A 24,355-nucleotide genomic window follows, 5' to 3' on the forward strand; every position below is an offset into this window, starting at 1 on the left:
CTATTTCCTACTTACCATATGTTTTCCCTCAGTGTAGGAGAATGGCTATAGGCATTCAATGGGAACTTTACTTTGAAAAATGGTATGAAGACGATGTTGAATATAATCATATTTGATTGATTTTTTATGATTTGTATTCAACTTTGACTGTTGCTGTCGAGTACTTTTATTGGATTGTTTGTAATCTGTGGCTCTTCTAGAGAGTTTACATATGGTAAAAAGCTGCATTTTGCAAAACATGGAGATGCCAGGGATTGAACCTGGGGCCTCATACATGCAAAGCATGCACTCTACCACTGAGCTACATCCCCTATGAGCAGCTATTTTCTTATGCAAAAGTGATTGCAGCTTTACATTTCACAAGAGATTTACTACTTTTCAGTGTTATTAGGGACATCTTAGAGGATGGAAGTATAACCATTATACCATGCTTGACTTCAAGGACTTTATGGTTTTCATGGCTGATGAGAATGCAAGGAGATGCCCATTCCAAACATTGGAATGCTCTTAAAGTTCTCCATCAGAGATTGGTTTATCATCAGAATCCCCTACTTTTACTAATGAATGGTGTAGATATTGATCAAGTTTTGCTAACTAGAGGGCATTCGTACATTCTGTTTGGTCATCAGTGTCAGAATTTTGTAGAAGGGCACAAAGGATGCATGCTATGACTGCCTCTTGTGCATTGCTAACTAATGCTTCACCAGACAATCTATCTAGAGTTGATATGTTGTCATCATTCCATGCTTTGAAATTTCATTAAGCGCTTGCCCTCCAAGCCCTTGTCCATCCTCTTTCTGTTCACAAAGTGTTTGAACTTGTCTCTCAATCTTAATCAATTAGTTTTACTATATTATTTGTCTCACTCTTTTATTAAACTTTGCTCAGGTAGTCGCCTTCAGTTCCCACTGAAAATAAAAAATCTATTTCCTACTTACCATATGTTTTCCCTCAGTGTAGGAGAATGGCTATAGGCATTCAATGGGAACTTTACTTTGAAAAATGGTATGAAGACGATGTTGAATATAATCATATTTGATTGATTTTTTATGATTTGTATTCAACTTTGACTGTTGCTGTCGAGTACTTTTATTGGATTGTTTGTAATCTGTGTCTCTTCTAGAGAGTTTACATATGGTAAAAAGCTGTATTTTGCAAAACATGGAGATGCCTGGGATTGAACCTGGGGCCTCATATATGCACTCTACCACCAAGCTACATCCCCTATGAGATGCTATATTTTTATGCACAAGTGATTGCAGCTTTACATTTCACTAGAGATTTACTACTTTTAAGTGTTATTAGGGACATCTTAGAGGATGGAAGTATAACCATTATACCATGCTTGACTTCAAGGACTTTATGGTTTTCATTGCTGATGAGAATGCAAGTAGATGCCCATTCCGAACATTGGAATGCTCTTAAAGTTCTCCATCAGAGAATGGTTTATCATCAGAATCCCCTACTTTTACTAATGAATGGTGTGGATATTGATCAAGTTTTGCTAACTAGAGGGCTTTCTTACATTCTGTTTGGTCATCAGTGTCAGAACTTAGTAGAAGAGCACAAAGGATGCATGCTATTACTGCCTCTTGGGCTAGCTAGCTAATGCTTCACCAGACAATCTAGCTACAGTTGATATGTTGTCATCAATCCATGCTTTGAAATTTCATTAAGAGCTTGCCCTCCAAGCCCATGTCCATCCTCTTTTTGTTCACAAAGTGTTTGAATATGTCTCTCAATCTTAATCAATTAGTTTTACTATATTATTTGTCTCGCTCTTTTATTAAACTTTGCTCAGGTAGTCACCAACAGTTCCCACTGAAAATAAAAAATCTATTTCCTACTAACCATATGATTTCCCTCAGTGTAGGAGAATGGCAATAGGCATTCAATGGGAACTTTACTTTGAAAAATGGTATGAAGACGATGTTGAATATAATCATATTTGATTGATTTTTTATGATTTGTATTCAACTTTGACTGTTGCTGTAGAGTACTTTTATTGGATTGCTTGTTATCTGTGGCTCTTCTAGAGAGTTTACATATGGTAAAAAGCTGCATTTTGCAAAACACGGAGATGCCGGAGATTGAACCCGGGGCCTCATACATGCAAAGCATGCGCTCTACCACTGAGCTACATCCCCTATGAGCTGCTATATTTTTATACAAAAGTGATTGCAGCTTTACTTTTCACTAGAAATTTACTATTTTTCAGTGTTATTAGAGACATCTTAGAGGATGGAAGTATAACCATTATACCATGCTTGACTTCAAGGACTTTATGGTTTTCATGGCTGATGAGAATGCAAGGAAATGCCCATTCCAAACATTGGAATGCTCTTAAAGTTCTCCATCAGAGACTGGTTTATCATCAGAATCCCCTACTTTTACTAATGAATGGTGTAGATATTGATCAAGTTTTGCTAACTAGAGGGCATTCTTACATTCTGTTTGGTCATCAGTGTCAGAATTTAGTAGAAGGGCACAAGGGATGCATGCTATGACTGCCTCTTGGGCATTGCTAACTAATGCTTCACCAGACAATCTATCTAGAGTTGATATGTTGTCATCATTCCATGCTTTGAAATTTCATTAAGTGCTTGCCCTCCAAGCCCTTGTCCATCCTCTTTCTGTTCACAAAGTGTTTGAACTTGTCTCTCAATCTTAATCAATTAGTTTTACTATATCATTTGTCTCACTCTTTTATTAAACTTTGCTCAGGTAGTCGCCTTCAGTTCCCACTGAAAATAAAAAAAACTATTTCCTACTTTCCATATGTTTTCCCTCAGTATAGGAGAATGGCAATAGGCATTCAATGGGAACTTTAGTTTGAAAAATGCTATGAAGAAGATGTTGAAAATAATCATATTTGATTGATTTTTTATGATTTGTATTCAACTTTGACTATTGCTGTAGATTACTTTTATTGGTTTGCTTGTTATCTGTGTCTCTTCTAGAGAGTTTACATATGGTAAAAAGCTGAATTTTGCAAAACATGGAGATGCCGGAGATTGAACCCGGGGCCTCATACATGCAAAGCATGCGCTCTACCACTGAGCTACATCCCCTATGAGCTGCTATACAATTATACAAAAGTGATTGCAGCTTTACATTTCACTAGAGATTTACTACTTTTCAGTGTTATTAGGGACATCTTAGAGGATGTAAGTATAACCATTATACCATGCTTGACTTCAAGGACTTTATGGTTTTCATGGCTGATGAGAATGCAAGGAGATGCCCATTCCAAACATTGGAATGCTCTTAAAGTTCTCCATCAGAGACTGGTTTGTCATCAGAATACCCTACTTTTTCTAATGAATGGTGTGGATATTGATCAAGTTTTGCTAACTAGAGGGCTTTCTTACATTCTGTTTGGTCATCAGTGTCAGAACTTAGTAGAAGGGCACAAAGGATGCATGCTATGACTGCCTCTTGGGCATTGCTAACTAATGCTTCACCAGACAATATATCTACAGTTGATATGTTGTCATCAATCCATGCTTTAAAATTTAATTAAGTGCTTGCCCTCCAAGCCCTTGTCCATCCTCTTTTTGTTCACAAAGTGTTTGAACTTGTCTCTCAATCTTAATCAATTAGTTTTACTATATTATTTGTCTGGCTCTTTTATTAAACTTTGCTCAGGTAGTCGCCTTCAGTTCCCACTGAAAATAAATAATCTATTTCCTACTTACCATATGTTTTCCCTCAGTGTAGGAGAATGGCTATAGGCATTCAATGGGAACTTTACTTTGAAAAATGGTATGAAGACGATGTTGAATATAATCATATTTGATTGATTTTTTATGATTTGTATTCAACTTTGACTGTAGCTGTAGAGTACTTTTATTGGATTGCTTGTTATCTGTGGCTCTTCTAGAGAGTTTACATATGGTAAAAAGCTGTATTTTGCAAAACATGGAGATGCCTGGGATTGAACCCGGGGCCTCATACATGCAAAGCATGCGCTCTACCACTGAGCTACATCCCCTATGAGCTGCTATATTTTTATACAAAAGTGATTGCAGCTTTACATTTCACTAGAGATTTACTACTTTTCAGTGTTATTAGGGACATCTTAGAGGATGGAAGTATAACCATTATACCATGCTTGACTTCAAGGACTTTATGGTTTTCATGGCTGATGAGAATGCAAGGAGATGCCCATTCCAAACATTGGAATGCTCTTAAAGTTCTCCATCAGAGACTGGTTTGTCATCAGAATCCCCTACTTTTTCTAATGAATGGTGTGGATATTGATCAAGTTTTGCTAACTAGAGGGCTTTCTTACATTCTGTTTGGTCATCAGTGTCAGAACTTAGTAGAATGGCACAAAGGATGCATGCTATGACTGCCTCTTGGGCATTGCTAACTAATGCTTCACCAGACAATCTATCTCGAGTTGATATGTTGTCATCATTCCATGCTTTGGAATTTCATTAAGTGCTTGCCCTCCAAGCCCATGTCCATCCTCTTTTTGTTCACAAAGTGTTTGAACTTGTCTCTCAATCTTAATCAATTAGTTTTACTATATTATTTGTCTCGCTCTTTTATTAAACTTTGCTCAGGTAGTAGCCTTCAGTTCCCACTGAAAATAAATAATCTATTTCCTACTAACCATATGATTTCCCTCAGTGTAGGAGAATGGCAATAGGCATTCAATGGGAACTTTACTTTGAAAAATGGTATGAAGACGATGTTGAATATAATCATATTTGATTGATTTTTTATGATTTGTATTCAACTTTGACTGTTGCTGTAGAGTACTTTTATTGGATTGCTTGTTATCTGTGGCTCTTCTAGAGAGTTTACATATGGTAAAAAGCTGCATTTTGCAAAACACGGAGATGCCGGAGATTGAACCCGGGGCCTCATACATGCAAAGCATGCGCTCTACCACTGAGCTACATCCCCTATGAGCTGCTATATTTTTATACAAAAGTGATTGCAGCTTTACTTTTCACTAGAAATTTACTATTTTTCAGTGTTATTAGAGACATCTTAGAGGATGGAAGTATAACCATTATACCATGCTTGACTTCAAGGACTTTATGGTTTTCATGGCTGATGAGAATGCAAGGAGATGCCCATTCCAAACATTGTAATGCTCTTAAAGTTCTCCATCAGAGACTGGTTTATCATCAGAATCCCCTACTTTTACTAATGAATGGTGTAGATATTGATCAAGTTTTGCTAACTAGAGGGCATTCTTACATTCTGTTTGGTCATCAGTGTCAGAATTTAGTAGAAGGGCACAAAGGATGCATGCTATGACTGCCTCTTGGGCATTGCTAACTAATGCTTCACAAGACAATCTATCTAGAGTTGATATGTTGTCATCATTCCAAGCTTTGAAATTTCATTAAGTGCTTGCCCTCCAAGCCCTTGTCCATCCTATTTCTGTTCACAAAGTGTTTGAACTTGTCTCTCAATCTTAATCAATTAGTTTTACTATATCATTTGTCTCACTCTTTTATTAAACTTTGCTCAGGTAGTCGCCTTCAGTTCCCACTGAAAATAAAAAAAACTATTCCCTACTTTCCATATGTTTTTCCTCAGTGTAGGAGAATGGCAATAGGCATTCAATGGGAACTTTACTTTGAAAAATGGTATGAAGAAGATGTTGAATATAATCATATTTGATTGATTTTTTATGATTTGTATTCAACTTTGACTGTTGCTGTTGAGTACTTTTATTGGATTGCTTGTTATCTGTGGCTCTTCTAGAGAGTTTACATATGGTAAAAAGCTGCATTTTGCAAAACATGGAGATGCTGGGGAATGAACCCTTGTCCTCATATATGCACTCTACCACCGAGCTACATCCCCTATGAGATGCTATATTTTTATGCACAAGTGATTGCATCTTTACATTTCACTAGAGATTGACTACTTTTCAGTGTTATTAGGGACATCTTAGAGGATGGAAGTATAACCATTATACCATGCTTGAACTTAGTAGAAGAGCACAAAGGATACATGCTATGACTGCCTCTTGGGCATTGCTAACTAATGCTTCACCAGACAATATATCTAGAGTTGATATGTTGTCATCATTCCATTCTTTGAAATTTCATTAAGCGCTTGCCCTCCAAGCCCTTGTCCATCCTCTTTTTGTTCACAAAGTGTTTAAACTTGCCTCTCAATCTTAATCAATTAGTTTTACTATATTATTTGTCTCGCTCTTTTATTAAACTTTGCTCAGGTAGTCGCCTTCAGTTCCCACTGAAAATAAAAAATCTATTTCCTACTTACCATATGTTTTCCCTCAGTGTAGGAGAATGGCTATAGGCATTCAATGGGAACTTTACTTTGAAAAATGGTATGAAGACGATGTTGAATATAATCATATTTGATTGATTTTTTATGATTTGTTTTCAACTTTGACTGTTGCTGTCGAGTACTTTTATTGGATTGTTTGTAATCTGTGGCTCTTCTAGAGAGTTTACATATGGTAAAAAGCTGCATTTTGCAAAACATGGAGATGCCAGGGATTGAACCCGGGGCCTCATACATGCAAAGCATGCGCTCTACCACTGAGCTACATCCCCTATGAACTGCTATATTTTTATACAAAAGTGATTGCAGCTTTACATTTCACTAGAGATTTACTACTTTTCAGTGTTATTAGGGACATATTAGAGGATGGAAGTATAACCATTATACCATGCTTGACTTCAAGGACTTTATGGTTTTCATGGCTGATGAGAATGCAAGGAAATGCCCATTCCAAACATTGGAATGCTCTTAAAGTTCTCCATCAGAGACTGGTTTATCATCAGAATCCCCTACTTTTACTAATGAATGGTGTAGATATTGATCAAGTTTTGCTAACTAGAGGGCATTCTTACATTCTGTTTGGTCATCAGTGTCAGAATTTAGTAGAAGGGCACAAGGGATGCATGCTATGACTGCCTCTTGGGCATTGCTAACTAATGCTTCACCAGACAATCTATCTAGAGTTGATATGTTGTCATCATTCCATGCTTTGAAATTTCATTAAGTGCTTGCCCTCCAAGCCCTTGTCCATCCTCTTTCTGTTCACAAAGTGTTTGAACTTGTCTCTCAATCTTAATCAATTAGTTTTACTATATCATTTGTCTCACTCTTTTATTAAACTTTGCTCAGGTAGTCGCCTTCAGTTCCCACTGAAAATAATAAAAAATATTTCCTACTTTCCATATGTTTTCCCTCAGTATAGGAGAATGGCAATAGGCATTCAATGGGAACTTTACTTTGAAAAATGCTATGAAGAAGATGTTGAAAATAATCATATTTGATTGATTTTTTATGATTTGTATTCAACTTTGACTATTGCTGTAGATTACTTTTATTGGTTTGCTTGTTATCTGTGTCTCTTCTAGAGAGTTTACATATGGTAAAAAGCTGTATTTTGCAAAACATGGAGATGCCTGGGATTGAACCCGGGGCCTCCTACGTGCAAAGCACTGAGCTACATCCCCTTAGAGCTGCTATTTTCTTATGCAAAAGTGATTGCAGCTTTACATTTCACTAGAGATTTACTACTTTTCAGTGTTATTAGGGACATCTTAGAGGATGGAAGTATAACCATTATACCATGCTTGACTTCAAGGACTTTATGGTTTTCATGGCTGATGAGAATGCAAGGAGATGCCCATTCCGAACATTGGAATGCTCTTAAAGTTCTCCATCAGAGACTGGTTTATCATCAGAATCCCCTACTTTTACTAATGAATGGTGTAGATATTGATCAAGTTTTGCTAACTAGAGGGCTTTCTTACATTCTGTTGGTCATCAGTGTCAGAATTTAGTAGAAGGGCACAAAGGATGCATGCTATGACTGCCTCTTGGGCATTGCTAACTAATGCTTCACCAGACAATCTATCTAGAGTTGATATGTTGTCATCATTCCATGCTTTGAAATTTCATTAAGTGCTTGCCCTCCAAGCCCTTGTCCATCCTCTTTTTGTTCACAAAGTGTTTAAACTTGTCTCTCAATCTTAATCAATTAGTTTTACTATATTATTTGTCTCGCTCTTTTATTAAACTTTGCTCAGGTAGTCGCCTTCAGTTCCCACTGAAAATAAAAAATCTATTTCCTACTTACCATATGTTTTCCCTCAGTGTAGGAGAATGGCTATAGGCATTCAATGGGAACTTTACTTTGAAAAATGGTATGAAGACGATGTTGAATATAATCATATTTGATTGATTTTTTATGATTTGTATTCAACTTTGACTGTTGCTGTCGAGTACTTTTATTGGATTGTTTGTAATCTGTGGCTCTTCTAGAGAGTTTACATATGGTAAAAAGCTGCATTTTGCAAAACATGGAGATGCCAGGGATTGAACCTGGGGCCTCATACATGCAAAGCATGCACTCTACCACTGAGCTACATCCCCTATGAGCAGCTATTTTCTTATGCAAAAGTGATTGCAGCTTTACATTTCACAAGAGATTTACTACTTTTCAGTGTTATTAGGGACATCTTAGAGGATGGAAGTATAACCATTATACCATGCTTGACTTCAAGGACTTTATGGTTTTCATGGCTGATGAGAATGCAAGGAGATGCCCATTCCAAACATTGGAATGCTCTTAAAGTTCTCCATCAGAGATTGGTTTATCATCAGAATCCCCTACTTTTACTAATGAATGGTGTAGATATTGATCAAGTTTTGCTAACTAGAGGGCATTCGTACATTCTGTTTGGTCATCAGTGTCAGAATTTTGTAGAAGGGCACAAAGGATGCATGCTATGACTGCCTCTTGTGCATTGCTAACTAATGCTTCACCAGACAATCTATCTAGAGTTGATATGTTGTCATCATTCCATGCTTTGAAATTTCATTAAGCGCTTGCCCTCCAAGCCCTTGTCCATCCTCTTTCTGTTCACAAAGTGTTTGAACTTGTCTCTCAATCTTAATCAATTAGTTTTACTATATTATTTGTCTCACTCTTTTATTAAACTTTGCTCAGGTAGTCGCCTTCAGTTCCCACTGAAAATAAAAAATCTATTTCCTACTTACCATATGTTTTCCCTCAGTGTAGGAGAATGGCTATAGGCATTCAATGGGAACTTTACTTTGAAAAATGGTATGAAGACGATGTTGAATATAATCATATTTGATTGATTTTTTATGATTTGTATTCAACTTTGACTGTTGCTGTCGAGTACTTTTATTGGATTGTTTGTAATCTGTGTCTCTTCTAGAGAGTTTACATATGGTAAAAAGCTGTATTTTGCAAAACATGGAGATGCCTGGGATTGAACCTGGGGCCTCATATATGCACTCTACCACCAAGCTACATCCCCTATGAGATGCTATATTTTTATGCACAAGTGATTGCAGCTTTACATTTCACTAGAGATTTACTACTTTTAAGTGTTATTAGGGACATCTTAGAGGATGGAAGTATAACCATTATACCATGCTTGACTTCAAGGACTTTATGGTTTTCATTGCTGATGAGAATGCAAGTAGATGCCCATTCCGAACATTGGAATGCTCTTAAAGTTCTCCATCAGAGAATGGTTTATCATCAGAATCCCCTACTTTTACTAATGAATGGTGTGGATATTGATCAAGTTTTGCTAACTAGAGGGCTTTCTTACATTCTGTTTGGTCATCAGTGTCAGAACTTAGTAGAAGAGCACAAAGGATGCATGCTATTACTGCCTCTTGGGCTAGCTAGCTAATGCTTCACCAGACAATCTAGCTACAGTTGATATGTTGTCATCAATCCATGCTTTGAAATTTCATTAAGAGCTTGCCCTCCAAGCCCATGTCCATCCTCTTTTTGTTCACAAAGTGTTTGAATATGTCTCTCAATCTTAATCAATTAGTTTTACTATATTATTTGTCTCGCTCTTTTATTAAACTTTGCTCAGGTAGTCACCAACAGTTCCCACTGAAAATAAAAAATCTATTTCCTACTAACCATATGATTTCCCTCAGTGTAGGAGAATGGCAATAGGCATTCAATGGGAACTTTACTTTGAAAAATGGTATGAAGACGATGTTGAATATAATCATATTTGATTGATTTTTTATGATTTGTATTCAACTTTGACTGTTGCTGTAGAGTACTTTTATTGGATTGCTTGTTATCTGTGGCTCTTCTAGAGAGTTTACATATGGTAAAAAGCTGCATTTTGCAAAACACGGAGATGCCGGAGATTGAACCCGGGGCCTCATACATGCAAAGCATGCGCTCTACCACTGAGCTACATCCCCTATGAGCTGCTATATTTTTATACAAAAGTGATTGCAGCTTTACTTTTCACTAGAAATTTACTATTTTTCAGTGTTATTAGAGACATCTTAGAGGATGGAAGTATAACCATTATACCATGCTTGACTTCAAGGACTTTATGGTTTTCATGGCTGATGAGAATGCAAGGAAATGCCCATTCCAAACATTGGAATGCTCTTAAAGTTCTCCATCAGAGACTGGTTTATCATCAGAATCCCCTACTTTTACTAATGAATGGTGTAGATATTGATCAAGTTTTGCTAACTAGAGGGCATTCTTACATTCTGTTTGGTCATCAGTGTCAGAATTTAGTAGAAGGGCACAAGGGATGCATGCTATGACTGCCTCTTGGGCATTGCTAACTAATGCTTCACCAGACAATCTATCTAGAGTTGATATGTTGTCATCATTCCATGCTTTGAAATTTCATTAAGTGCTTGCCCTCCAAGCCCTTGTCCATCCTCTTTCTGTTCACAAAGTGTTTGAACTTGTCTCTCAATCTTAATCAATTAGTTTTACTATATCATTTGTCTCACTCTTTTATTAAACTTTGCTCAGGTAGTCGCCTTCAGTTCCCACTGAAAATAAAAAAAACTATTTCCTACTTTCCATATGTTTTCCCTCAGTATAGGAGAATGGCAATAGGCATTCAATGGGAACTTTACTTTGAAAAATGCTATGAAGAAGATGTTGAAAATAATCATATTTGATTGATTTTTTATGATTTGTATTCAACTTTGACTATTGCTGTAGATTACTTTTATTGGTTTGCTTGTTATCTGTGTCTCTTCTAGAGAGTTTACATATGGTAAAAAGCTGAATTTTGCAAAACATGGAGATGCCGGAGATTGAACCCGGGGCCTCATACATGCAAAGCATGCGCTCTACCACTGAGCTACATCCCCTATGAGCTGCTATACAATTATACAAAAGTGATTGCAGCTTTACATTTCACTAGAGATTTACTACTTTTCAGTGTTATTAGGGACATCTTAGAGGATGGAAGTATAACCATTATACCATGCTTGACTTCAAGGACTTTATGGTTTTCATGGCTGATGAGAATGCAAGGAGATGCCCATTCCAAACATTGGAATGCTCTTAAAGTTCTCCATCAGAGACTGGTTTGTCATCAGAATCCCCTACTTTTTCTAATGAATGGTGTGGATATTGATCAAGTTTTGCTAACTAGAGGGCTTTCTTACATTCTGTTTGGTCATCAGTGTCAGAACTTAGTAGAATGGCACAAAGGATGCATGCTATGACTGCCTCTTGGGCATTGCTAACTAATGCTTCACCAGACAATCTATCTCGAGTTGATATGTTGTCATCATTCCATGCTTTGGAATTTCATTAAGTGCTTGCCCTCCAAGCCCATGTCCATCCTCTTTTTGTTCACAAAGTGTTTGAACTTGTCTCTCAATCTTAATCAATTAGTTTTACTATATTATTTGTCTCGCTCTTTTATTAAACTTTGCTCAGGTAGTAGCCTTCAGTTCCCACTGAAAATAAATAATCTATTTCCTACTAACCATATGATTTCCCTCAGTGTAGGAGAATGGCAATAGGCATTCAATGGGAACTTTACTTTGAAAAATGGTATGAAGACGATGTTGAATATAATCATATTTGATTGATTTTTTATGATTTGTATTCAACTTTGACTGTTGCTGTAGAGTACTTTTATTGGATTGCTTGTTATCTGTGGCTCTTCTAGAGAGTTTACATATGGTAAAAAGCTGCATTTTGCAAAACACGGAGATGCCGGAGATTGAACCCGGGGCCTCATACATGCAAAGCATGCGCTCTACCACTGAGCTACATCCCCTATGAGCTGCTATATTTTTATACAAAAGTGATTGCAGCTTTACTTTTCACTAGAAATTTACTATTTTTCAGTGTTATTAGAGACATCTTAGAGGATGGAAGTATAACCATTATACCATGCTTGACTTCAAGGACTTTATGGTTTTCATGGCTGATGAGAATGCAAGGAGATGCCCATTCCAAACATTGTAATGCTCTTAAAGTTCTCCATCAGAGACTGGTTTATCATCAGAATCCCCTACTTTTACTAATGAATGGTGTAGATATTGATCAAGTTTTGCTAACTAGAGGGCATTCTTACATTCTGTTTGGTCATCAGTGTCAGAATTTAGTAGAAGGGCACAAAGGATGCATGCTATGACTGCCTCTTGGGCATTGCTAACTAATGCTTCACAAGACAATCTATCTAGAGTTGATATGTTGTCATCATTCCAAGCTTTGAAATTTCATTAAGTGCTTGCCCTCCAAGCCCTTGTCCATCCTATTTCTGTTCACAAAGTGTTTGAACTTGTCTCTCAATCTTAATCAATTAGTTTTACTATATCATTTGTCTCACTCTTTTATTAAACTTTGCTCAGGTAGTCGCCTTCAGTTCCCACTGAAAATAAAAAAAACTATTCCCTACTTTCCATATGTTTTTCCTCAGTGTAGGAGAATGGCAATAGGCATTCAATGGGAACTTTACTTTGAAAAATGGTATGAAGAAGATGTTGAATATAATCATATTTGATTGATTTTTTATGATTTGTATTCAACTTTGACTGTTGCTGTTGAGTACTTTTATTGGATTGCTTGTTATCTGTGGCTCTTCTAGAGAGTTTACATATGGTAAAAAGCTGCATTTTGCAAAACATGGAGATGCTGGGGAATGAACCCTTGTCCTCATATATGCACTCTACCACCGAGCTACATCCCCTATGAGATGCTATATTTTTATGCACAAGTGATTGCATCTTTACATTTCACTAGAGATTGACTACTTTTCAGTGTTATTAGGGACATCTTAGAGGATGGAAGTATAACCATTATACCATGCTTGAACTTAGTAGAAGAGCACAAAGGATACATGCTATGACTGCCTCTTGGGCATTGCTAACTAATGCTTCACCAGACAATATATCTAGAGTTGATATGTTGTCATCATTCCATTCTTTGAAATTTCATTAAGTGCTTGCCCTCCAAGCCCTTGTCCATCCTCTTTTTGTTCACAAAGTGTTTAAACTTGCCTCTCAATCTTAATCAATTAGTTTTACTATATTATTTGTCTCGCTCTTTTATTAAACTTTGCTCAGGTAGTCGCCTTCAGTTCCCACTGAAAATAAAAAATCTATTTCCTACTTACCATATGTTTTCCCTCAGTGTAGGAGAATGGCTATAGGCATTCAATGGGAACTTTACTTTGAAAAATGGTATGAAGACGATGTTGAATATAATCATATTTGATTGATTTTTTATGATTTGTTTTCAACTTTGACTGTTGCTGTCGAGTACTTTTATTGGATTGTTTGTAATCTGTGGCTCTTCTAGAGAGTTTACATATGGTAAAAAGCTGCATTTTGCAAAACATGGAGATGCCAGGGATTGAACCCGGGGCCTCATACATGCAAAGCATGCGCTCTACCACTGAGCTACATCCCCTATGAACTGCTATATTTTTATACAAAAGTGATTGCAGCTTTACATTTCACTAGAGATTTACTACTTTTCAGTGTTATTAGGGACATATTAGAGGATGGAAGTATAACCATTATACCATGCTTGACTTCAAGGACTTTATGGTTTTCATGGCTGATGAGAATGCAAGGAAATGCCCATTCCAAACATTGGAATGCTCTTAAAGTTCTCCATCAGAGACTGGTTTATCATCAGAATCCCCTACTTTTACTAATGAATGGTGTAGATATTGATCAAGTTTTGCTAACTAGAGGGCATTCTTACATTCTGTTTGGTCATCAGTGTCAGAATTTAGTAGAAGGGCACAAGGGATGCATGCTATGACTGCCTCTTGGGCATTGCTAACTAATGCTTCACCAGACAATCTATCTAGAGTTGATATGTTGTCATCATTCCATGCTTTGAAATTTCATTAAGTGCTTGCCCTCCAAGCCCTTGTCCATCCTCTTTCTGTTCACAAAGTGTTTGAACTTGTCTCTCAATCTTAATCAATTAGTTTTACTATATCATTTGTCTCACTCTTTTATTAAACTTTGCTCAGGTAGTCGCCTTCAGTTCCCACTGAAAATAATAAAAAATATTTCCTACTTTCCATATGTTTTCCCTCAGTATAGGAGAATGGCAATAGGCATTCAATGGGAACTTTACTTTGAAAAATGCTATGAAGAAGACGTTGAAAATAATCATATTTGATTGATTTTTTATGATTTGTATTCAACTTTGACTATTGCTGTAGATTACTTTTATTGGTTTGCTTGTTATCTGTGTCTCTTCTAGAGAGTTTACATATGGTAAAAAGCTGTATTTTGCAAAACATGGAGATGCCTGGGATTGAACCCGGGGCCTCCTACGTGCAAAGCACTGAGCTACATCCCCTTAGAGCTGCTATTTTCTTATGCAAAAGTGATTGCAGCTTTACATTTCACTAGAGATTTACTACTTTTCAGTGTTATTAGGGACATCTTAGAGGATGGAAGTATAACCATTATACCATGCTTGACTTCAAGGACTTTATGGTTTTCATGGCTGATGAGAATGCAAGGAGATGCCCATTCCGAACATTGGAATGCTCTTAAAGTTCTCCATCAGAGACTGGTTTATCATCAGAATCCCCTACTTTTACTAATGAATGGTGTAGATATTGATCAAGTTTTGCTAACTAGAGGGCTTTCTTACATTCTGTTGGTCATCAGTGTCAGAATTTAGTAGAAGGGCACAAAGGATGCATGCTATGACTGCCTCTTGGGCATTGCTAACTAATGCTTCACCAGACAATCTATCTAGAGTTGATATGTTGTCATCATTCCATGCTTTGAAATTTCATTAAGTGCTTGCCCTCCAAGCCCTTGTCCATCCTCTTTTTGTTCACAAAGTGTTTAAACTTGTCTCTCAATCTTAATCAATTAGTTTTACTATATTATTTGTCTCGCTCTTTTATTAAACTTTGCTCAGGTAGTCGCCTTCAGTTCCCACTGAAAATAAAAAATCTATTTCCTACTTACCATATGTTTTCCCTCAGTGTAGGAGAATGGCTATAGGCATTCAATGGGAACTTTACTTTGAAAAATGGTATGAAGACGATGTTGAATATAATCATGTTTGATTGATTTTTTATGATTTGTATTCAACTTTGACTGTTGCTGTTGAGTACTTTTATTGGATTGCTTGTTATCTGTGGCTCTTCTAGAGAGTTTACATATGGTAAAAAGCTGAATTTTGCAAAACATGGAGATGCCGGGGATTGAACCCGGGGCCTCATACATGCAAAGCATGCGCTCTACCACTGAGCTACATCCCCTATGAGCTGCTATACAATTATACAAAAGTGATTGCAGCTTTACATTTCACTAGAGATTTACTACTTTTCAGTGTTATTAGGGACATCTTAGAGGATGTAAGTATAACCATTATACCATGCTTGACTTCAAGGACTTTATGGTTTTCATGGCTGATGAGAATGCAAGGAGATGCCCATTCCAAACATTGGAATGCTCTTAAAGTTCTCCATCAGAGACTGGTTTGTCATCAGAATACCCTACTTTTTCTAATGAATGGTGTGGATATTGATCAAGTTTTGCTAACTAGAGGGCTTTCTTACATTCTGTTTGGTCATCAGTGTCAGAATTTAGTAGAAGGGCACAAAGGATGCATGCTATGACTGCCTCTTGGGCATTGCTAACTAATGCTTCACCAGACAATATATCTACAGTTGATATGTTGTCATCAATCCATGCTTTAAAATTTAATTAAGTGCTTGCCCTCCAAGCCCTTGTCCATCCTCTTTTTGTTCACAAAGTGTTTGAACTTGTCTCTCAATCTTAATCAATTAGTTTTACTATATTATTTGTCTGGCTCTTTTATTAAACTTTGCTCAGGTAGTCGCCTTCAGTTCCCACTGAAAATAAATAATCTATTTCCTACTTACCATATGTTTTCCCTCAGTGTAGGAGAATGGCTATAGGCATTCAATGGGAACTTTACTTTGAAAAATGGTATGAAGACGATGTTGAATATAATCATATTTGATTGATTTTTTATGATTTGTATTCAACTTTGACTGTAGCTGTAGAGTACTTTTATTGGATTGCTTGTTATCTGTGGCTCTTCTAGAGAGTTTACATATGGTAAAAAGCTGTATTTTGCAAAACATGGAGATGCCTGGGATTGAACCCGGGGCCTCATACATGCAAAGCATGCGCTCTACCACTGAGCTACATCCCCTATGAGCTGCTATATTTTTATACAAAAGTGATTGCAGCTTTACTTTTCACTAGAAATTTACTATTTTTCAGTGTTATTAGAGACATCTTAGAGGATGGAAGTATAACCATTATACCATGCTTGACTTCAAGGACTTTATGGTTTTCATGGCTGATGAGAATGCAAGGAGATGCCCATTCCAAACATTGGAATGCTCTTAAAGTTCTCCATCAGAGACTGGTTTATCATCAGAATCCCCTACTTTTACTAATGAATGGTGTAGATATTGATCAAGTTTTGCTAACTAGAGGGCATTCTTACATTTTGTTTGGTCATCAGTGTCAGAATTTAGTAGAAGGGCACAAAGGATGCATGCTATGACTGCCTCTTGGGCATTGCTAACTAATGCTTCACAAGACAATCTATCTAGAGTTGATATGTTGTCATCATTCCAAGCTTTGAAATTTCATTAAGTGCTTGCCCTCCAAGCCCTTGTCCATCCTATTTCTGTTCACAAAGTGTTTGAACTTGTCTCTCAATCTTAATCAATTAGTTTTACTATATCATTTGTCTCACTCTTTTATTAAACTTTGCTCAGGTAGTCGCCTTCAGTTCCCACTGAAAATAAAAAAAACTATTCCCTACTTTCCATATGTTTTTCCTCAGTGTAGGAGAATGGCAATAGGCATTCAATGGGAACTTTACTTTGAAAAATGGTATGAAGAAGTTGTTGAATATAATCATATTTGATTGATTTTTTATGATTTGTATTCAACTTTGACTGTTGCTGTTGAGTACTTTTATTGGATTGCTTGTTATCTGTGGCTCTTCTAGAGAGTTTACATATGGTAAAAAGCTGCATTTTGCAAAACATGGAGATGCTGGGGAATGAACCCTTGTCCTCATATATGCACTCTACCACCGAGCTACATCCCCTATGAGATGCTATATTTTTATGCACAAGTGATTGCATCTTTACATTTCACTAGAGATTGACTACTTTTCAGTGTTATTAGGGACATCTTAGAGGATGGAAGTATAACCATTATACCATGCTTGAACTTAGTAGAAGAGCACAAAGGATACATGCTATGACTGCCTCTTGGGCATTGCTAACTAATGCTTCACCAGACAATATATCTAGAGTTGATATGTTGTCATCATTCCATTCTTTGAAATTTCATTAAGTGCTTGCCCTCTAAGCCCTTGTCTATCCTCTTTTTGTTCACAAAGTGTTTAAACTTGCCTCTCAATCTTAATCAATTAGTTTTACTATATTATTTGTCTCGCTTTTTTATTAAACTTTGCTCAGGTAGTCGCCTTCAGTTCCCACTGAAAATAAAAAATCTATTTCCTACTTACCATATGTTTTCCCTCAGTGTAGGAGAATGGCTATAGGCATTCAATGGGAACTTTACTTTGAAAAATGGTATGAAGACGATGTTGAATATAATCATATTTGATTGATTTTTTATGATTTGTTTTCAACTTTGACTGTTGCTGTCGAGTACTTTTATTGGATTGTTTGTAATCTGTGGCTCTTCTAGAGAGTTTACATATGGTAAAAAGCTGCATTTTGCAAAACATGGAGATGCCAGGGATTGAACCCGGGGCCTCATACATGCAAAGCATGCGCTCTACCACTGAGCTACATCCCCTATGAACTGCTATATTTTTATACAAAAGTGATTGCAGCTTTACATTTCACTAGAGATTTACTACTTTTCAGTGTTATTAGGGACATATTAGAGGATGGAAGTATAACCATTATACCATGCTTGACTTCAAGGACTTTATGGTTTTCATGGCTGATGAGAATGCAAGGAAATGCCCATTCCAAACATTGGAATGCTCTTAAAGTTCTCCATCAGAGACTGGTTTATCATCAGAATCCCCTACTTTTACTAATGAATGGTGTAGATATGGATCAAGTTTTGCTAACTAGAGGGCATTCTTACATTCTGTTTGGTCATCAGTGTCAGAATTTAGTAGAAGGGCACAAGGGATGCATGCTATGACTGCCTCTTGGGCATTGCTAACTAATGCTTCACCAGACAATCTATCTAGAGTTGATATGTTGTCATCATTCCATGCTTTGAAATTTCATTAAGTGCTTGCCCTCCAAGCCCTTGTCCATCCTCTTTCTGTTCACAAAGTGTTTGAACTTGTCTCTCAATCTTAATCAATTAGTTTTACTATATCATTTGTCTCACTCTTTTATTAAACTTTGCTCAGGTAGTCGCCTTCAGTTCCCACTGAAAATAAAAAAAACTATTTCCTACTTTCCATATGTTTTCCCTCAGTATAGGAGAATGGCAATAGGCATTCAATGGGAACTTTACTTTGAAAAATGCTATGAAGAAGATGTTGAAAATAATCATATTTGATTGATTTTTTATGATTTGTATTCAACTTTGACTATTGCTGTAGATTACTTTTATTGGTTTGCTTGTTATCTGTGTCTCTCCTAGAGAGTTTACATATGGTAAAAAGCTGTATTTTGCAAAACATGGAGATGCCTGGGATTGAACCCGGGGCCTCCTACGTGCAAAGCACTGAGCTACATCCCCTTAGAGCTGCTATTTTCTTATGCAAAAGTGATTGCAGCTTTACATTTCACTAGAGATTTACTACTTTTCAGTGTTATTAGGGACATCTTAGAGGATGGAAGTATAACCATTATACCATGCTTGACTTCAAGGACTTTATGGTTTTCATGGCTGATGAGAATGCAAGGAGATGCCCATTCCGAACATTGGAATGCTCTTAAAGTTCTCCATCAGAGACTGGTTTATCATCAGAATCCCCTACTTTTACTAATGAATGGTGTAGATATTGATCAAGTTTTGCTAACTAGAGGGCTTTCTTACATTCTGTTGGTCATCAGTGTCAGAATTTAGTAGAAGGGCACAAAGGATGCATGCTATGACTGCCTCTTGGGCATTGCTAACTAATGCTTCACCAGACAATCTATCTAGAGTTGATATGTTGTCATCATTCCATGCTTTGAAATTTCATTAAGTGCTTGCCCTCCAAGCCCTTGTCCATCCTCTTTTTGTTCACAAAGTGTTTAAACTTGTCTCTCAATCTTAATCAATTAGTTTTACTATATTATTTGTCTCGCTCTTTTATTAAACTTTGCTCAGGTAGTCGCCTTCAGTTCCCACTGAAAATAAAAAATCTATTTCCTACTTACCATATGTTTTCCCTCAGTGTAGGAGAATGGCTATAGGCATTCAATGGGAACTTTACTTTGAAAAATGGTATGAAGACGATGTTGAATATAATCATGTTTGATTGATTTTTTATGATTTGTATTCAACTTTGACTGTTGCTGTAGAGTACTTTTATTGGATTGCTTGTTATCTGTGGCTCTTCTAGAGAGTTTACATATGGTAAAAAGCTGAATTTTGCAAAACATGGAGATGCCGGGGATTGAACCCGGGGCCTCATACATGCAAAGCATGCGCTCTACCACTGAGCTACATCCCCTATGAGCTGCTATACAATTATACAAAAGTGATTGCAGCTTTACATTTCACTAGAGATTTACTACTTTTCAGTGTTATTAGGGACATCTTAGAGGATGTAAGTATAACCATTATACCATGCTTGACTTCAAGGACTTTATGGTTTTCATGGCTGATGAGAATGCAAGGAGATGCCCATTCCAAACATTGGAATGCTCTTAAAGTTCTCCATCAGAGACTGGTTTGTCATCAGAATACCCTACTTTTTCTAATGAATGGTGTGGATATTGATCAAGTTTTGCTAACTAGAGGGCTTTCTTACATTCTGTTTGGTCATCAGTGTCAGAACTTAGTAGAAGGGCACAAAGGATGCATGCTATGACTGCCTCTTGGGCATTGCTAACTAATGCTTCACCAGACAATATATCTACAGTTGATATGTTGTCATCAATCCATGCTTTAAAATTTAATTAAGTGCTTGCCCTCCAAGCCCTTGTCCATCCTCTTTTTGTTCACAAAGTGTTTGAACTTGTCTCTCAATCTTAATCAATTAGTTTTACTATATTATTTGTCTGGCTCTTTTATTAAACTTTGCTCAGGTAGTCGCCTTCAGTTCCCACTGAAAATAAATAATCTATTTCCTACTTACCATATGTTTTCCCTCAGTGTAGGAGAATGGCTATAGGCATTCAATGGGAACTTTACTTTGAAAAATGGTATGAAGACGATGTTGAATATAATCATATTTGATTGATTTTTTATGATTTGTATTCAACTTTGACTGTAGCTGTAGAGTACTTTTATTGGATTGCTTGTTATCTGTGGCTCTTCTAGAGAGTTTACATATGGTAAAAAGCTGTATTTTGCAAAACATGGAGATGCCTGGGATTGAACCCGGGGCCTCATACATGCAAAGCATGCGCTCTACCACTGAGCTACATCCCCTATGAGCTGCTATATTTTTATACAAAAGTGATTGCAGCTTTACATTTCACTAGAGATTTACTACTTTTCAGTGTTATTAGGGACATCTTAGAGGATGGAAGTATAACCATTATACCATGCTTGACTTCAAGGACTTTATGGTTTTCATGGCTGATGAGAATGCAAGGAGATGCCCATTCCAAACATTGGAATGCTCTTAAAGTTCTCCATCAGAGACTGGTTTGTCATCAGAATCCCCTACTTTTTCTAATGAATGGTGTGGATATTGATCAAGTTTTGCTAACTAGAGGGCTTTCTTACATTCTGTTTGGTCATCAGTGTCAGAACTTAGTAGAATGGCACAAAGGATGCATGCTATGACTGCCTCTTGGGCATTGCTAACTAATGCTTCACCAGACAATCTATCTCGAGTTGATATGTTGTCATCATTCCATGCTTTGGAATTTCATTAAGTGCTTGCCCTCCAAGCCCATGTCCATCCTCTTTTTGTTCACAAAGTGTTTGAACTTGTCTCTCAATCTTAATCAATTAGTTTTACTATATTATTTGTCTCGCTCTTTTATTAAACTTTGCTCAGGTAGTAGCCTTCAGTTCCCACTGAAAATAAATAATCTATTTCCTACTTACCATATGTTTTCCCTCAGTGTAGGAGAATGGCTATAGGCAATCAATGGGAACTTTACTTTGAGAAATGGTATGAAGACGATGTTGAATATAATCATATTTGATTGATTTTTTATGATTTGTATTCAACTTTGACTGTTGCTGTAGAGTACTTTTATTGGATTGCTTGTTATCTGTGGCTCTTCTAGAGAGTTTACATATGGTAAAAAGCTGCATTTTGCAAAACATGAAGATGCCAGAGATTGAGCTCGGGGCCTCATACATGCAAAGCATGCGCTCTACCACTGAGCTACATCCCCTATGAGCTGCTATATTTTTATATAGAAGTGATTGCAGCTTTACTTTTCACTAGAAATTTACTACTTTTCAGTGTTATTAGAGACATCTTAGAGGATGGAAGTATAACCATTATACCATGCTTGACTTCAAGGACTTTATGGTTTTCATGGCTGATGAGAATGCAAGGAGATGCCCATTCCAAACATTGGAATGCTCTTAAAGTTCTCCATCAGAGACTGGTTTATCATCAGAATCCCCTACTTTTACTAATGAATGGTGTAGATATTGATCGAGTTTTGCTAACTAGAGGGCATTCTTACATTCTGTTTGGTCATCAGTGTCAGAACTTAGTAGAAGGGCACAAAGGATGCATGCTATTACTGCCTCTTGGGCTAGCTAGCTAATGCTTCACCAGACAATCTAGCTACAGTTGATATGTTGTCATCAATCCATGCTTTGAAATTTCATTAAGTGCTTGCCCTCCAAGCCCATGTCCATCCTCTTTTTGTTCACAAAAGTGTTTGAACTTGTCTCTCAATCTTAATCAATTAGATTTGCTATATTATTTGTCGCGCTCTTTTATTAAACTTTGCTCGGGTAGTCGCCTTCAGTTCCCACTGTAAATTAAAAATCTATTTCCTACTTACCATATGTTTTCCCTCAGTGTAGGAGAATGGTAATAAGCATTCAAAGGGAACTTTACTTTGAAAAATGGAATGAAGACGATGATGAATATAATCATATTAGATTGATTTTTTATGATTTGTATTCAACTTTGACTATTGCTATAGAGTACTTTTATTGGTTTGCTTGTTATCTTTGGCTCTTCTAGACAGTTTACCTATGGCAAAAAGCTGTATTTTGCAAAACATGGAGATGCCGGGGATTGAACCCTTGTCCTCATATATGCACTCTACCACCGAGCTACATCCCCTATGAGATGCTATATTTTTATGCACAAGTGATTGCAGCTTTACATTTCACTAGAGATTTACTACTTTTCAGTGTTATTAGGGACATCTTAGAGGATGGAAGTATAACCTTTATACCATGCTTGACTTCAAGGACTTTATGGTTTTCATTGCTGATGAGAATGCAAGTAGATTCCCATTCCGAACATTGGAATGCTCTTAAAGTTCTCCATCAGAGAATGGTTTATCATCAGAATCCCCTACTTTTACTAATGAATGGTGTGGATATTGATCAAGTTTTGCTAACTAGAGGGCTTTCTTACATTCTGTTTGGTCATCAGTGTCAGAACTTAGTAGAAGAGCACAAAGGATGCATGCTATTACTGCCTCTTGGGCTAGCTAGCTAATGCTTCACCAGACAATCTAGCTACAGTTGATATGTTGTCATCAATCCATGCTTTAAAATTTAATTAAGTGCTTGCCCTCCAAGCCCTTGTCCATCCTCTTTTTGTTCACAAAGTGTTTAAACTTGTCTCTCAATCTTAATCAATTAGTTTTACTATATTATTTGTCTCGCTCTTTTATTAAACTTTGCTCAGGTAGTCGCCTTCAGTTCCCACTGAAAATAAATAATCTATTTCCTACTTACCATATGTTTTCCCTCAGTGTAGGAGAATGGCTATAGGCATTCAATGGGAACTTTACTTTGAAAAATGGTATGAAGACGATGTTGAATATAATCATATTTAATTGATTTTTTATGATTTGTATTCAACTTTGACTGTTGCTGTAGAGTACTTTTATTGGATTGCTTGTTATCTGTGGCTCTTCTAGAGAGTTTACATATGGTAAAAAGCTGCATTTTGCAAAACATGGAGATGCCTCTTACATGCAAAGCATGCGCTCTACCACTGAGCTATATCCCCTATGAGCTGCTATAGTTTTATACAAAAGTGATTACAGCTTTATTTTTCACTATAAATTTTCTACTTTTCAGTGTTATTAGAGACATCTTAGAGGATGGAAGTTTAACCATTATACCATGCTTGACTTCAAGGACTTTATGGTTTTCATGGCTGATGAGAATGCAAGGAGATGCCCATTCCAAACATTGGAATGCTCTTAAAGTTCTCCATCAGAGACTGGTTTATCATCAGAATCCCCTACTTTTACTAATGAATGGTGTAGATATTGATCAAGTTTTGCTAACTAGAGGGCATTCTTACATTCTATTTGGTCATCAGTGTCAGAATTTAGCAGAAGGGCACAAAGGATGCATGCTATGACTGCCTCTTGGGAATTGCTAACTAATGCTTCACCAGACAATCTATCTAGAGTTGATATGTTGTCATCATTCCATGCTTTGAAATTTCATTAAGTGCTTGCCCTCCAAGCCCTTGTCCATCCTCTTTCTGTTCACAAAGTGTTTGAACTTGTCTCTAAATCTTAATCAATTAGTTTTACTATATTATTTGTCTCACTCTTTTATTAAACTTTGCTCAGGTAGTCGCCTTCAGTTCCCACTGAAAATAAAAAAAACTATTCCCTACTTTCCATATGTTTTCCCTCAGTGTAGGAGAATGGCAATAGGCATTCAATGGGAACTTTACTTTGAAAAATGCTATGAAGAAGATGTTGAAAATAATCATATTTGATTGATTTTTTATGATTTGTATTCAACT

General features: G+C 36.7%; 16 non-coding genes across 16 annotated transcripts; all 16 read right to left on the reverse strand.

The window, feature by feature from the left end:
- Positions 1-239: 239 nt before the first annotated feature.
- TRNAA-UGC (transfer RNA alanine (anticodon UGC)) lies at positions 240-311 on the reverse strand. The gene has a single exon. It is a non-coding gene; the product is annotated as a tRNA-Ala (tRNA).
- A 1,764-nt stretch (positions 312-2,075) lies between these two features.
- TRNAA-UGC (transfer RNA alanine (anticodon UGC)) lies at positions 2,076-2,147 on the reverse strand. The gene has a single exon. It is a non-coding gene; the product is annotated as a tRNA-Ala (tRNA).
- An 852-nt stretch (positions 2,148-2,999) lies between these two features.
- TRNAA-UGC (transfer RNA alanine (anticodon UGC)) lies at positions 3,000-3,071 on the reverse strand. Its single transcript has one exon. It is a non-coding gene; the product is annotated as a tRNA-Ala (tRNA).
- An 851-nt stretch (positions 3,072-3,922) lies between these two features.
- Positions 3,923-3,994, reverse strand: TRNAA-UGC (transfer RNA alanine (anticodon UGC)). The gene has a single exon. It is a non-coding gene; the product is annotated as a tRNA-Ala (tRNA).
- Positions 3,995-4,845: 851 nt separating this feature from the next.
- On the reverse strand, positions 4,846-4,917 carry TRNAA-UGC (transfer RNA alanine (anticodon UGC)). The gene has a single exon. It is a non-coding gene; the product is annotated as a tRNA-Ala (tRNA).
- Positions 4,918-6,482: 1,565 nt separating this feature from the next.
- TRNAA-UGC (transfer RNA alanine (anticodon UGC)) lies at positions 6,483-6,554 on the reverse strand. Its single transcript has one exon. It is a non-coding gene; the product is annotated as a tRNA-Ala (tRNA).
- A 1,762-nt stretch (positions 6,555-8,316) lies between these two features.
- On the reverse strand, positions 8,317-8,388 carry TRNAA-UGC (transfer RNA alanine (anticodon UGC)). Its single transcript has one exon. It is a non-coding gene; the product is annotated as a tRNA-Ala (tRNA).
- Positions 8,389-10,152: 1,764 nt separating this feature from the next.
- TRNAA-UGC (transfer RNA alanine (anticodon UGC)) lies at positions 10,153-10,224 on the reverse strand. The gene has a single exon. It is a non-coding gene; the product is annotated as a tRNA-Ala (tRNA).
- Positions 10,225-11,076: 852 nt separating this feature from the next.
- On the reverse strand, positions 11,077-11,148 carry TRNAA-UGC (transfer RNA alanine (anticodon UGC)). Its single transcript has one exon. It is a non-coding gene; the product is annotated as a tRNA-Ala (tRNA).
- An 851-nt stretch (positions 11,149-11,999) lies between these two features.
- TRNAA-UGC (transfer RNA alanine (anticodon UGC)) lies at positions 12,000-12,071 on the reverse strand. The gene has a single exon. It is a non-coding gene; the product is annotated as a tRNA-Ala (tRNA).
- Positions 12,072-13,636: 1,565 nt separating this feature from the next.
- On the reverse strand, positions 13,637-13,708 carry TRNAA-UGC (transfer RNA alanine (anticodon UGC)). The gene has a single exon. It is a non-coding gene; the product is annotated as a tRNA-Ala (tRNA).
- A 1,762-nt stretch (positions 13,709-15,470) lies between these two features.
- TRNAA-UGC (transfer RNA alanine (anticodon UGC)) lies at positions 15,471-15,542 on the reverse strand. Its single transcript has one exon. It is a non-coding gene; the product is annotated as a tRNA-Ala (tRNA).
- An 851-nt stretch (positions 15,543-16,393) lies between these two features.
- Positions 16,394-16,465, reverse strand: TRNAA-UGC (transfer RNA alanine (anticodon UGC)). Its single transcript has one exon. It is a non-coding gene; the product is annotated as a tRNA-Ala (tRNA).
- A 1,565-nt stretch (positions 16,466-18,030) lies between these two features.
- On the reverse strand, positions 18,031-18,102 carry TRNAA-UGC (transfer RNA alanine (anticodon UGC)). Its single transcript has one exon. It is a non-coding gene; the product is annotated as a tRNA-Ala (tRNA).
- Positions 18,103-19,864: 1,762 nt separating this feature from the next.
- On the reverse strand, positions 19,865-19,936 carry TRNAA-UGC (transfer RNA alanine (anticodon UGC)). The gene has a single exon. It is a non-coding gene; the product is annotated as a tRNA-Ala (tRNA).
- An 851-nt stretch (positions 19,937-20,787) lies between these two features.
- Positions 20,788-20,859, reverse strand: TRNAA-UGC (transfer RNA alanine (anticodon UGC)). The gene has a single exon. It is a non-coding gene; the product is annotated as a tRNA-Ala (tRNA).
- Between the last annotated feature and the right edge of the window lie 3,496 nt (positions 20,860-24,355).

The sequence above is a fragment of the Taudactylus pleione genome, unplaced genomic scaffold (assembly GCF_031769625.1).
Source record: "Taudactylus pleione unplaced genomic scaffold, aTauple2 ptg000070l, whole genome shotgun sequence".
Classification (NCBI taxonomy): domain Eukaryota; kingdom Metazoa; phylum Chordata; class Amphibia; order Anura; family Myobatrachidae; genus Taudactylus; species Taudactylus pleione.